Source organism: Cervus elaphus, chromosome 18 (genome assembly GCF_910594005.1).
Source record: "Cervus elaphus chromosome 18, mCerEla1.1, whole genome shotgun sequence".
Classification (NCBI taxonomy): Eukaryota; Metazoa; Chordata; class Mammalia; order Artiodactyla; family Cervidae; genus Cervus; species Cervus elaphus.
This window is the reverse complement of record NC_057832.1, coordinates 86,989,367-87,004,592: the sequence shown is the minus strand read 5'-3', so window position 1 is coordinate 87,004,592 and position 15,226 is coordinate 86,989,367. Positions and strand designations below refer to the sequence as shown.

The window sequence follows — 15,226 nt, the reverse complement described above, 5'->3', positions numbered from 1 at the left end:
TTTCCTTCCCACAATCATTTTCTTGTTTAGCTCATTGTCATTTCACCCTTGCACAACTGCAAGTGTCCTTTGCTGCTCTTCCTGGCACCAGCATCTCTCCCTTTGGAAACTATCTGTGCCGTGGTCAGTTACATCTGGGCTACATATGGTCTTTAGGTCAAAGGCTCTTTCATTTTAGATTCCAAAAAATGTTGTTATTGTTGAAAGTAAAGCATGATTACAACATAGACTGGTATTAGCATAGATGCCACAACAGTAGACACATAGGTCGATGGAACAGAACAAGAGCCCAGAAATAAACCCATGAATATATGGCCAATGAATTTACAACAAAGGAGCCAAGTATATAATGGGGAAAAGAAATTCTTTTCATAAATGGCCTTTGAGAAACTGGACAGTCACATACAAAAAAAATAAAGTGGGACTACTATCTTACACCATACTCCAAAATTAACTCAAAATGTATTAAAGACTTGAATATAAGACTTAAAATCATTGAACTCCTAGAGAAAAAAGAGGCAATAAGCACCCTGACATAAGTCTTGGCAATGATTTTTTTAATATGACACCAGAAGCGAAAGCAACAAAAGCAAAAATAAATAAGTGGGCCACATCATACTAAAAAGTTTCTGCACAGCAAAGGAAACCATCAACAAAATGAAAATGCAGCATAATGAGTGGGAAAAAATGTTTTAAAATCATTTATATGTTAAGGGGCTAATATCCAATATACAAGAATTTGTACAACTCATTAGTAAAAAGATGAAAAAACATCCAATAAAAAATAGAAGATATGAATAGATATTTTCTCCAAAGAAGACATACACAAGGCTAACAGGTACATGAAAAGATGCTCAACAAAAATCACAATGAGATGCTACCTTATACTGTCTAGAATGGGTATTATAAAAAAGACAAGAATTAACTAACATTTGTTAGGATGTAGAGAAAAGGAAACCATTATGTACTGTTGGTGAGAATGTAAAACAGGACAATCATTATCAAAAACAGTATGAAGGTGCCTCAAAAAATTGAAAATAGGTCTATTATATGATCTAGCAATTCCACTTTCGGGTGTTTATTCAAAGAAAATGAAAACACTAAGTTGAAATGGTAATATACTCCCATGTTTATTGCAGCATTATTTACAATAGCTAAGATATAGAAACAGCCTAAGTATCCACTGATGAATGAAGGGATAAACAAAATATGGTGTGTGTGTCTGTATACACATATACATACATTGCTGTTGTTCAGTCATTAAGTTGTCTCTGACTCTCTGTGACCCCCTGGACTGCAGCATGCCAGGCACCTCTGTCTTCCACTATCATCCAGTGAGTGAAGTTGCTCAGTCATGTTCGACTCTTTGCGATCCCTGGGACTGTAGCTTACCAGGCTCCTCTGTCCATGGAATTTTCCAGGCAAGAGTACTGGAGTGGTTTGCCATTTCCTTCTCCAGGGGATCTTCCCAACCCAGGGATCGAACCCGGGTCTTCCGCATTGCAGGCGGATGCTTTACCATCTGAGCCACCAGGGAAGCTGATCTTCCAGAGTTTGCTCAAATTCATGTCCATTGAGTCAGTGATGCTATCTAACCATCTCAGTTCTCTGCTGCACCCTTCTCTGTGCATGCATGCTAAGTTGCTTCAGTTGGGCTTTCTGTTTCTTTTCAGCCCCATGGACTGTAGCCTGCCAGGTTCCTCCATCCATGGAGATTTTCCAGGCAAGAATACTGGAGTGGGTTGCCACCTCCTTCAGGTGATCCTCCCAACCCAGGGGTAGAACCCATGTCTCTTATGTCTCCTGCTTTGGCAGGTGGGTTCTTTACCAGTAGTGCCACTTGGGAAGCCCCAGGAGTCTTCTCTAGAACCACAGTTTGAAAGCATCAATTATTTATCACTCAGCCTTCCTTATGATCCAACTCACACAGCTGTATATGACTACTGGGAAAACCATAACTTTGATTATATGGACTTTTGTTGGCAAAGTGATGTCTCTGCTTTTTGATATGCAGTCTAGGTTTGTCATAGCTTTCCTTCAAAGGAGCAGACATCCTATAATTTCAGGGCTGCAGTAACTGTCCATAGTAATACATATATATATATATATATATATATATATATATATATATATGCAATAGAATATTATTCAGCCATAAAAAAGAAAAAATCTTGCCATTTGTGATAGTGTGGATGGACTTGGTGTACATTATGCTAAGTGGAATAAGTCAGACAGAGAAAGACAAATACAATTTGATCTCTGTTATTTCTGGAATCTTAAAAAAACAACAACAAGCAAACCTTAAAAAACATAGACACAAAAAAAGCACACACACAAAAGTCAAGCTCATAGGTACAGAAAAGAGTGGTTAGGGGTTTTCTTGGTGTGTGGTCAGAGAAATAGGAGAAGGGAGTATTAGAAAAAAAAGATACAACCTATTCATTCACTCAGTTAACTGCAAAGTACTATTTCAAGGAAAGTGCTGCTAAGCATTTCCTAGCTAAAAATTTTATGATTACAACATAAAATCTGAGGTTATTTTGGATGTCTTTGTATCTTTTGTGTGTGTGTGTGTTTGTGTGTGCACATAGACACATGTATTCCCCATATCAACTTCACAAGAGCTGAAGTGTCAGTTTGCAAGTTTCTAGAAACATTTGGTTTTTTTTTTTTTTTTTTTTGAGTGGGTAATCTACAGTAGAAATTGAGAAAATCAGACAGGCAGTTACATGGAAATTAAATTAAAGTTAAATTACGTTAAATTAAAATGTAAGCTCCTTTAAGACAGCTGTTCATGATCCCCTGTTACGCCTGAGAACACTTAGCAAAGTACCCTGTATAATGTGATTGGGTTCAAACCCAGGAAAGAGGGAACTTGCATTAATCAAAAGCAGAGGAGGGCAGTCGAACCTCTACAGGTTAAAATATGCCAGTTGTTGAGAAGAAAATGGAATGGATGTCAGAAGCAAAATATTTGTGTGTGATGAGTTGGAGTTTGAGAGTTTTTATTTTCTGATTTTTTTTTTTTTTTTTTTGCCTGGAAAGAAAGGAAGCTCAGAGAAGCCAAGAAGACACTCATGGATGAAATGCTTTGCACATATGGGATGGAAAATTGTGCTATATTAAGTCAAAAAGCAGCTTCTGAAGAATGTATTATGGCTGCAGCTTCACAGGTGCCTGGCCCGCTGGCCCCTCTGTATCACTGCACCGTGTGTGTGACCCTGGTCCTCCACTCCAGCCGCCGTGCGGGTAGATCACATTCAGGGAGGGAGAAGTTTCTAGAACTGCTGGAGCCACTGCTCAGGCCAAAGACGGTCCCCTCCTTCTCACCCTTTCATCCACACACAGGAGCAAAAAGAACTAAACAGCTCTCATCTCAACTTCCTCCCAACCTCATTCTTTTGGCTCATCCTCCTCTGAGAAGCAGCTGTTTTTCAGCTGATGTCTAAGCTCACACACTCTGAGTGAAATAACGGGATTTCTTTATAAAGGAAAGCATTCCTTTGCTCTGGTTTGTTTTAATTTCTCCCAAATATCATTCCTACAGGGGTACCTCACTTTACACATTTTTAATTCTCCTCAGGAACATATGGTTTACTCACAGTTATATAAATCCAATATTTGCAAATTGAAGCAGGGCTGAAATTCACCAAGAAAGGATGCCATTTAAACAGACCATGTGGAGAATCCTTTTAAATTTTTTTTAGTGTGTTTTTTTTCTTTTTCTTTGTGGTTTCTTTTCCCCATGAAGCAAAGGATCCTTTGATAATGCTAGTGATTGATTCTCTTCACTCCTTTCCCAGAAATCTATGCTCTGCTTTTTACAGACTTAGTAGGTTTTGATTGATGTGCACTGGGATTTCTCAGAACTGGACACCCCTTGTTTGCAGGCGGGCAGTGACTCAGGCCTAGGGCTAGCTTTCTGGGTCTCTCTTCATTTTCTCAGCTTGTTCTTAACCCTTCAAAAAGTGGTGGCTGGGTAGGAATGTAATATTTAATAAAGATATTTGAGTAAGAGAGCTTCCCTGGTAGCTCAGACGGTAAAGAACCTACCTCCAAGGCAGGAGACCAACGTTCAAGCCCTGGGTCTGGAAGATCCTTTGGAGACAGAAGTGGCAACCCACTCCAGTATTCTTGCCTGGGAAATCCCATGGACAGAGGAGCCTGACAGGCTATCGTCCATGAGGTTGCAAAGAGTCAGACATGACTAAGTGACTAACACACACATACACACACAAGGGCCACCTCCTTAAAATCATCACATTGAGATAGCCTAGAATTTTCTGGCACAGTACTTTGGAAGTTGTTCTTAGTTCAGGTTTGGAAATGACACTAGAAGGACAGCCTACCAAAGCTATAGTCATAGCTTGCCAGTGCCAGGGATAGCTGTGGTCCTGCTGTGTTCTCAGGCCTGGTCATCAGAAAAGCTGGTCTTCAGTGACAGGACCAGAGATGTACTCCCTCCCTTGTCTCTGCCTTTCCTCTACTGTAGAAGCACCAGCAGCTAAACTGAGATGGTACCTCTTAGATGCCAGGCATGATTATCACCACTTTACACATACCAGCTCATTCCATCTGCCCAGTAACTCGGTTCAGGAGGTGCACGATCAGCATCCGTCTTCATTTTGCATGAAGGGAAGCTCAGGCACAGAGGGGTACAGGCCACACACTGGGGAGCTGGGTCTCCAAGGCTACACCAGCATACAACACGGACTGGGCTAGGAAGGCGCCAGGTCTGACTCCACCCCTGACTGGGAGCAGTATCAGACTTTGCACTCAGTAGATGGGAGGCTTTGCTGTCTTGTGTTATTTAATCCTTACTTCTATGGTCCTTGCAATTATCCTTACTGACAAGTGAGGAAGCCCGGTATATAACCCACCCAAGGTCACAGAACCATCTAATTGAGGGGCAAGTCCATCCACTGACTTTTCCCACTGTGGTGTGTATGGTTCAGTTTTCTTTCTAGGAAGAGTCAGGTCACCATGAAAGAGATTTCAGAGTAGCGGGATGGGTGAGGGGTGTTTGCGGGCAGGGTTAGGATTCTGAGACACCTTATCTTGCAAATTTGATTTTTCTTCCTGGTCCACTGCCTCCCCAAACTTAAAGACACAAATACATGCATATGTGCTGATGCCCATACACACACACATATTCTAGCTCATGCATGTCATGTACAGGCCCAGCCACACATGCATACACATGTGCACATATACCAAAATTATCTGCTTCATGAAATAAGACTTTCCATTATTCAATGCAGGACATTTACAGTGAGATAGAATAAGCTGAGCAAACTTCTGGCCCACAAAGTGCCTGCTGGGGTTCCCTCCATGCGGGAGGCAGGGCTTGACTGTCTCTGTGGTTGTTCAGTTGCTCAGTCATGTCTGAAACTTTATGAACCCATGGACCACAGCATGCCGGGCTTCCCTGTCCTTCACCATCTCCTGGAGCTTGTTCAAACTTATGTCCATAGAGTCGGTGATGCCATCCAACCATCTCATCCTCTGTCGTCCCCTTCTCCTCCTGCCTTCAATCTTTCCCAGCATCATGGTCTTTTCCAGTGAGTCAGTTCTTTGCATCAGGTGGCCAAAGTATTGGAGCTTCAGCTTCAGCATCAGTCCTTCCAATGAATATTCAGGACAGATTTCCTTTAGGATGGACTGGTTGGATCTCCTTGCAGTCCAAGGGACTCTCAAGAGTCTTCTCCAACACCACAGTTCAAAAGAATCAATTATTTGGTGCTCAGCTTTCTTTATAGTTCAACTCTCACATCCGTGCATGACTACTGGAAAAACCAAAGCTTTGACTAGACGGACCTTTGTTGGCAAAGTAATATCTCTGCTTTTTTATATGCTGTCTAAGTTGGTCATAGCTTTTCTTCCAAGGAGCAAGTGTCTTTTAATTTCATGGCTGCAGTCATCATCTGCAGTGATTTGGGAGCCCAAGGAATAAAGTCTGTCACTGTTTCCATTGTTTCCCCATCTATTTGCCATGAAGTGATGGAACCAGATGCCATGATCTTAGTTTTCTGAATGTTGAGTTTTAAGCCAACTTTTTCACTCTCCTCTTTCACCTTCATCAAGAGGCTCCTTTGTTCGTCTTCATTTTCCGCCATAAGAGTGGTGTCATCTGCATATCTGAGATTATTGATATTTCTCCCGGCAATCTTGATTCCAACTTGTGCTTCATCCTACCCGGCATTTGCCATGATGTAACCTGCATATAAGTTAAATAAGCAGGGTGACAATATACAGCCTTGATGTACTCGTTTCCTGATTTGGAACCAGTCCATTGTTTCATGTCTGGTTCTGTTTCTTCTTGACCTGCATACATGTTTCTCAGGAGTCAGGTCAAATGGTCTGGTATTCCCATCATGGTAGGTGAATGGAATCTCAGGTCTCATCCCTGTTGATGGTGGGAGACATGGCTTGTTCAAGTACAGATAAAGGAAAGGCCCTGCTCCCTACCTTTGAGCGCCTCAGGAGTCCCTTACAGGGACCCTGAACCAGGTCAGCTCCCAGGGAAGTCCTACTGCTCCTCATCCTCCTGTGTCCCCTAAGCAAGCAGAGGGGTCTCCCTCCTCCCACGTGCCTAGACCCTGAACCTCACTTACGCTTCCCTTTGAACTTCTCGCTGACCCCTGCAGCCCTCTGATAATGGCTCAGTTCACTCATCTGCACTCTGTTGCCATGGGTCAGAACTTTGCCTCGACTTGCTGACAGGAGTTTTCCCATGCTTTTCGTCATTTCAGTCTTCCAAACTGCCTGCTCCTATGGTTTTTTTAAAATATGAATGTATTTAGGTTATTTTCTTAGAAACTTACCAAGGCTTCACACTCCTTATAGAAACACATCTTCAATCCTCAGTTTATCAGTTCAGTTCAGTTCAGTCACTCAGTTGTGTTGACTCTTTGTGATCCCATGGACTGCAGCATGCCAGGTTTCCCTGTCCATCACCAATTCCTGGAGCTTACTCAAACTCATGTCCAATGAGTTGGTGATGCCATCCAACCATCTCATCCTCTGTCTCCCCCTTCTCCTCCTGCCTTCAGTCTTTCCCAGCATCATGGTCTTTTCCAAGGAGTCAGTTCATCAGGTAGCCAAAATATTAGAGTTTCAGCTTCTGCATCAGTCATTTCAATGAATATTTAGGATTGATTTCCTTCAAGACTGACTGGTTTGATCTCCTTGCTGTCCAAGGGACTCTCAAGAGTCTTCTCCAACACCACAGTTCAAAAGCATCAATTCTTTGGCACTCAGCTTTCTTTATAGTCCAACTTTCACATTCATACATAACTACTGGAAAAACCATTGCCTTTTTTTGTTTTGTTTTTTTAAACCATCACTTTGACTAGAAGTATCTTTGTTGGCAAAGTAATGTCTCTCCTTTTTAATATGCTGCCTAGGTTGGTCATGGCTTTTCTTCCAAGGAGCAAGTATCTTTTCATGGCTGCAGTCACCATCTGCAGTGATTTTGGAACCCAAAACAGTAAAGTTTGACACTGTTTCTATTGTTTCCCCATCTATTTGCCATGAAGTGATGGGACTGGATGCCATGATCTTAGTTTTCTGAATGTTGAATTTTAAGCCAGCTTTTTCACTCTCCTGTTTTAGTTTCATCAATAGGCTTTTTAGTTTTTCTTCGCTTTCTGCCATAAGGGTGGTGTTATCTGCATATCTAAGGTGATTGATATTTTGTCTTACTCTCTATCCCTCAGTTTATCATTCAGGGCCTTTTCTAATCTGTTTCAAATGTAACTCCCCTGCTCAATTTAACCCCTTTCCTGCCATCATGTACACTGCCCTCTGTCCCCTGAGTGACTTTATTAACTTGGAATACATCAAGAACTCTTATTCCTTCATTACTTTTTCCTTGAGCTTTCTGTGGCCTCCCGCCTCTCTCCAACTCTTGAATTCCCTTGTCCGAGGCATAGCGTACCTATACATCTCTGGGGCCTCCCTTCCCTGGTATTCTACCCAGACCTCATCACATGAAATCCCTTTCCGATAGAGGAGTAGAAAAATACCAACATCAATATTTCACTTAGCATGGTCAGGGCCTGTTCTAAACACTTCACGCCCATCAGTTCCTTTAATTCTCTCATAGGCGCTATCCTCCCTTTGTAAATGAGGGAAACTGAGGCCCAAACAAGTCATGGACCTTGAGATCACGTGCATTGAAAGTGACAGGGCCAAGAACTGAAGCCAGATAGGCCGATTCTGACTCAATCTCTTATTTAAAGTGCTTCCCCCAGGATCAGGCAGCATGAAGTCTGAGGAGGGCACGAAATGGTCCACATTAAATTTTGTATCTCAGAGCTCCTCAGATGAGGTGCTTTGGTGCCTGCTTACAACTGAGGGAGCATGTGCTGATGCCTAATACAAATTTAGGAAAAAATGAAGAAAGCTTTCTTGATGAGTCAGATCATTCCAGCTCCTGCTGTCTCAGGATGGTAGTGAAAAGCCAGAGAGGGGAACATATTCTCAATGATAGCTTTTGTCTGACATTCACTTTAAACCAAAGAACGCTGATGGAAGAAATGATGTCTCTTAGCGTCTCTATTGAGGCAGATCTAAGAGTCATCCTGAGCTACATGGGGCATCTTTAAGCCTCACGACCTAACTTTAATGTAGACTTCACTCTCAAAGCCCTGCAGGACCCAAGTGACTTCTCAATTTTCCTTACACACCATGCTCACCTTGGCATTTCCAGGTGGCCAGGGTCGCAGCCGGAGCTCTGAGATTCCCCCGGGCCTTCCTGGGAGGTTATGCACTCGGCTGCACTGCAGAGGTGAGCACCACGTGGGGCTGAAGTGACGGTGGGCCCCGAGGGGACTTCATCAGTCCTCAGCTCACTGCATAGAGATAATCAGGCCAGAATATTAATACTGTGGTAATTGCTTTCCCCTTTTGTGTTTACAGGGAGAGAGAAACAGCTGGGGTGGTTGACATCTGAAACAGGAGCGGCTGATCGTTCCTTGCGCAGCAGATGGGCTTGGGTTATGAATAAGCAGCAAATGTGAAAAAGAGATTCTCAGGGTTGAGCCAGGCTTGCTTCGTGCAAAGCCAGTTAACCCCTGATGCTTGCCACAGGTCCAAGGTCTGGGTTGCGAGGCTCTTTCTCACCAGCAGAGATCATATAGCACTGATGGTGATGAGTCCTCAAGCAAAACTGCCCTGGGGGAAGTGCACGAGAAGAGCCGGTGCACATCTGAAGAGTTAAGTGTGCGTTCAAGACACTTTCCCTGTAAGGGACATGGGTTTTGGTCCCTGGTTGAGGAACTAAGATCCCACATGCCTCGCAGCCAAATACACACACAAATGTGTTATTTTATAGTTCTATAAGTCATATCTGCAGACTCACTGAGTTAAAATCAAGGTGTTGGCAAGGCTGCGTTTCTTTCCAGAAGTTTTAGGGGCGGGCTCATTTTCTTGTTCATCCAGTTATTGGCAGAGTGCAGTTCTATGTGACCCTCCCATGCATGGCTGGAAATGAAGCCCACAGCCTGTATTCCAGCTCCTAGCAGGTGTGTAAACCAACACCTTTCAGGTGGGCTGATGTCCTGAAGAACAGGGAGTTCATCAAATGGGGATCCTGGACATGATGTGATTTGACAGATGTCAGAATGCTCCCATTTTCTACCAATACCTCCTCCCTGGCCAAATTCTCACTGATGCCTCCAATTTTATATTTGGGAAAATATTCCTTCAAGTTATATAACTGAATGAAGCTCATTAAAATGCTGTCCTTGAGAGGGGTGACATGTTGAAATGGATCAGCATTGAATATTAGCATATGCAAATTAGTTTGTCAGATGCTCTCCAAGCTTCATCATCCCCAGCTTTCAGACAGCAGCTCCTTCTGGAACTGGACACATGCTGGGGAAGAGGAGGGCCCTTGAGCACTATGAACACCTTGAGGATCTGCTTTTCCTCGGCTCTGCCTCTTACTAGCCCCGTGCCCTTGGGCCAAGTCGTGACCTTGGGATGACATGTAACCTTCAAAATCTTCCTTTGAAGAAACAGTAATAACAGGTACTATGAATAGGTCATAGGAAGTCATGCAGATCAAACAGGGTAAAGATCATGAAAGTACCTTGAAAACTGTGAAGTAGTATACAAGTGTAGTAGCAGGGTGTTATGATGATGGTTGGAGTGAGGTCTGTGGCCTTAGCCCTTATCATGGGAAGTATGGAACGTTTCACTAACTACATATAATATTGGGGGGATGAGTGGGTAGAAGAGCTTGGACCTCTTTATGGCTCAAATAACTAACATGTTCACCAAAGGTGACATAAAGCCACTCAACAGAAACAATTCCTGAGTGGCAGTTATGGAGGGGATTCCTGCCAGCATTACACAGAAAGGTGCATCAAGTTCCTGTTTCTGTGTAGTATCAAGGGATGCTCTAACCTAACCCAAGGTGGAGACTTTAACTTCTTCCATGGCCACCAGGGCAAAGAATATAAAGCAGGGAACTCAGGGCTAATTTGTAACCACACAGAAAGAGGAAGAGCTAGAGGGGAAATGGAGTGAATGCCCATCCTTGGGCCCCAGGCAGAATAGATTGTCAATATTTCCAGATGGGATTGGCAGGAAGAAAAAATTATTAGCCATGCCTGATGAAGGCTCTTCTAACAGTAACTTAGAGCAACTTCATCAGCAGGAACTATGAGAAAAGCCATGACACAATTAAATGGGGTCTTGAGAGAAGATCTGCTTGTTCAGAGACGCACCACACAGGTGGAGGAAAGTCAGCAGAGCTTGACAGCAAGCCTGAGCTGTCCCCATCCCAGCCTGAGCTCCCAACAGCTCCTAAATGAAGAAAAATGGCAAATTTGTAATAGTGCCATTGAAAAAAAATTATTTGTAGCATATATTAATTGCATTGACTTGTATACTACAATATGTTTTTCCACTTTCAATAAATCTCTTCTTTTACTGTCATAAGACCTAAAGTTAAGGACTCTTGCAGGTATATTTACAAGTAAACACATGGCCCAGTAGATAGGTTGGCTTGGTGATTATAATCAAGGTGTTAATGTCTAGAGTGTCCCATTGCAGGCCAGCAGCTTGTGAAATAGAATATGATTTCAGCTGGGCTGGCAACTTGGTTTGCTTGACAAGACACAAGATTTTAATCTGAGTTCTCTGCCAGTTCCAACTCTAAAACTCCATTTTTAACCCCAAGCCTTTACTTGATAGCACCTTCTTATAACTTCATGTACATTGTCTCCCCACTTGGCATGATATATATATGACCACTTGGGTCTCTTCACTGTTTTAAGAGTGACAGTAATTCCTCTTGGGCAGGGCTTTATTTTGGATCTCTTCCTAAATTCCTGAGTGAACGAAATCTCAGAATTGCCTGCTGATTCCTACATGGTACAAAGCTGAGGTTCTGACCCTTAATTTGATTAATTTTTCTCTCTTTCTCTACTCCTTTCCTCAGGACTTTTTCTGGTCCCTTTCTTTATCATAGCACATGGTTTAGTGGTTCCTCTCACATCTGCCAGTTTAGGGCTGCAGCCTTTTCCAAAAGGCCCCAGTCAAGTCTTAGCCTTTTGGAAAAGGCTGCAGCCCTAAACTGGCAGATGTGAGAGGAACCACTAAACCATGTCCATGTGTTCTCAGTCCACGCGGGCTTCCCAAGTGACTCAGCTGGTAAAGAATCTGGCCGCAATGCGGGAGACCTGGGTTCGATCCCTGGGTTGGGAAGATCCCCTGGAGAAGGGAAAGGCTACCCACTCCAGTATTCTGGCCTGGAGAATTCCATGGATTGTGTAGTCCCTGGGGTTGCAAAGAGTTGGATATGACTGAGCAACTTTCACGTTCACAGTCCATTCTCTTTGAGTTTCTTTTTTTTTTTTCTTTATTTTTAAAATTTTTTTTTCCATTTATTTTTATTAGTTGGAGGCTAATTACTTTACAGTATTGTAGTGGTTTTTGTCATACATTGACATGAATCAGCCATGGATTTACATGTATTCCCCATCCTGATCCCCTCTCCCACCTCCCTCTCCACCCGATTCCTCTGGGTCTTCCCAGCGCACCAGGCCCGAGCACTTGTCTCATGCATCCAGCCTGGGCTGGTGATCTGTTTCACCCTAGATAACATACATGTTTCGATGCTGTTCTCTCGACACATCCCACCCTTGCCTTCTCCCAGAGTCCAAAAGTCTGTTCTGTACATCAATGTCTCTTTTTCTGTTTTGCATATAGGGTTATCGTTACCATCTTTCTAAATTCCATATATATGTGTTAGTATACTATATTGATCTTTATCTTTCTGGCTTACTTCACTCTATATAACGGGCTCCAGTTTCATCCATCTCATTAGAACTGATTCAAATGAATTCTTTTTAATCTCTTTGAGTTTCAACCATTCAGTATCCTAGCCATCTCCTGCTTTGGCCCCTCCAGGGTTCCAACTTTCAATCCTTCTGATCCCTCATATGGGCCACATTCTTCTTGAGGTGCTGACATTCTTGAAGTTCTAAAGCACAGCTCTCAAGTAAATTCCCCATATGCCAAAGCTGCTAAGAGTCTCTCCCTGGAATTGAAAAAAAATGCTCTTCATCTTACATTTGAGTGAACATAAGAGAACCAAAATCAAACTTTTGGTGCCACAAATTATTCAGAGTATTTAGAATCAACCACCTTCACTCATAACTCTTACCCCAACTTCCCACCTCAAAAACTGCCCCTGCAGAACTGGGAAAAATATGATATGAGTGGCCACACCCATGGCCCCCATCCACGGCCATAAGCCATGGCAATCCTTCATGCACAAATGAAGCATACCATGTGGTTCCATTAGCTGGTCACACCTGTGGGCCAGGGATGGGCACTGTGGCCAAAGGCAGCCATCTAGAAAGAGGTCAGCAAACTGGCAGATTGAGGAGAAGCTCTGGTCAACAGGGCACTCTATATTAGATGATGACTAACCAGATCATTCCTTGCGGAGTTTGAACCCAAGCTACACAGTAACTTGAGGACTTGACTACAGAGATAGTGAGGCAACAGAGCACCCCAGTGGCTGAGCCCTGGAGTAGACAAAATCACAGGCAACAAGGTCTGTGTTTTTTCCTATATGGCATTTCAATTCTGGTAAAGAAAGGTCCCTTTCCACACCTTCTTTACTCATTCATTTGTTGATGGACATATATACTGTGGAGCATTACTCAGTCATGAAAAAGAATGAAATATTGTCATTTGCAGCAACACTGATGGACCTAGAGATAATCATACTAAGTGAAGTAAGTCAGACAGAAAAAGATAAATATCCTGATATCACTCATATGTAGAATCTAAAAAATAGATACAAATGAACTTGTTTACAAAGCAGAAACAGATTCACAGACATAGAAAACAAACTTATGGTTACCAAACAGGAAGCGGGTGGGGAGGGATAAATTGGGAGTTTGGGATTAGCAGATATATACTTCTATATATAAATTAGACAGCCAACAAGGACCTACTGTTTAGAATAAGAAATTCTGCTCAATACTCTATGATAACCTATAAGGGAAAAGAACTGAGGTCTTCCCAGGTGGCACTAGCGGTAAAGAACCTGCCTGCCAATGCAGGAGACATAAGAGATGCAGGTTCGATTCCTGGTTTGGGAAGATCCCCTTGAGGAGGGCATGGCAATCCACTCCAGGATTCTTGTCTGGAGAATCCTGTAGACAGAGGAGCTTGATGGGCTACAGCCCATGGAGTTGCAAAGAGTCAGAAACAACTGAAGCAACTTAGCATGTAGGCACAAACATATAACTGAATCACTTTGCTGAACACCTGAGACTAACACGATGTTGTAAGTCAACTGTGATCTAATATAAATACAATTATTTTTTTAAAAAATTAAAAAAGAAAAGAATGGTCCCTTCCTTTTGCATCCTTATAAGAAGTAGCTTCCAATCAAAAGAACTGGAGTACCTCTGCCCTCATCTGAAAGATTCAAAAGGCCTGCTTCTTATTCCATTATCATTGCTGATCAGTGTCCTCTTCCCCACCCTCCTGCTTGAGCAACATAGGATTTATGTGTCCTCAACTGGGCCACTCCTGGAAAAGAGAGGTTGCTTCCTTAATCCCTTTGATGCCAGAAATCAGTACTCATAGAGGAAAAAGAGCTTCAGACACACCTAACACAAAGCCAGTCCCTGCCAAGGTTCTGTCCCTATCCTCTATGTGGGCAAACTCCCCACCAAAGCCAGGGAACCAGGAACTGTGGGTTTAAGTAATGACAGCAGAATTGGGCCTGAGCTGAGTCAGCCGCAGCCCTTGGCAGGGCCCCAAGAGAAAGGAAGAGCAAGTTGAGGGTTACTTAAGATAGGGACTTTTAAAACAGTCTCCCGTTGGGGATGCTTTGACAAGCCAGCCAAGGTGCTTCCTTTCCCCTGCCCCGCCTCATCCCAACAAACGACAAAGTGCAGGCTGTTGCCTCCAGGTGAGCACAGTCTGGGGAAACAAGGAAAGCAAACAAACACTCGGTGTGGTTGATGGGTTCCCAGGCTCTGTTTCAAAGGCAGGCCCTTATGGCTTTGTTTGCTCCTGTTTTTCCCAGCATAGGTGTTTGATATCACACAGATCTATTCTGAGGTTTCCAAGGAGAGAAGTATTTAGTTTACAGCAGGTAGCCAAGAGTTTCCTAGTTTGAAAAAGGGAATAAGTTACCCATCCACCAGGTATAATTAACAGCCCCCAACTGTGCTGGTATCAAGACGCTCACGGCACATGAGACAGTTCAAATCAGGTATCCTGCAAAAAAGCACTGATTGCAATGGCCTTTTCCTGGACAGCTTAGCAGCACTATCTGACCTTGGCTGAAGGGTAGCCTCCTCTCTGGGAAGTCACTCACCTTTCCCAGCCTCCCATGTGGTGGCAGAAGGTCAAGCCATGAGGTGATTGCCTAGGCAGGTAAGTTTGGAAAAGATTAAATTTTAGAGAAAATAGAAAGTGAGATGACTGTAATAATGGGACTTGCCAATGTTTGGAACTCCCCAAACTCTTCTCTACTTTGCCTCTAACCCAGATGTGATGAAAAGGTCAGGGGAGCTTTTATTTTGTTTCCTCAACTCTAGCTTGGGCAGGTACCAAAATGTGCAAGTGTTAGCTTTTATGAAGGAAATGAGAAAATGTCTTCAACCATGAGGAAGAACATACAAACATCTGTAGGGCTTGCTGTGGGTCATGAAGGGACAGAGATGAAAAGGGTGGAGCCCCA

At 43.1% G+C, this 15,226-nt stretch overlaps 1 non-coding gene across 1 annotated transcript; it reads right to left on the bottom strand.

Annotated features, from left to right (window-relative positions):
• Positions 1-1,465: 1,465 nt before the first annotated feature.
• TRNAC-GCA lies at positions 1,466-1,537 on the bottom strand. The gene has a single exon. It is a non-coding gene; the product is annotated as a tRNA-Cys (tRNA).
• Between the last annotated feature and the right edge of the window lie 13,689 nt (positions 1,538-15,226).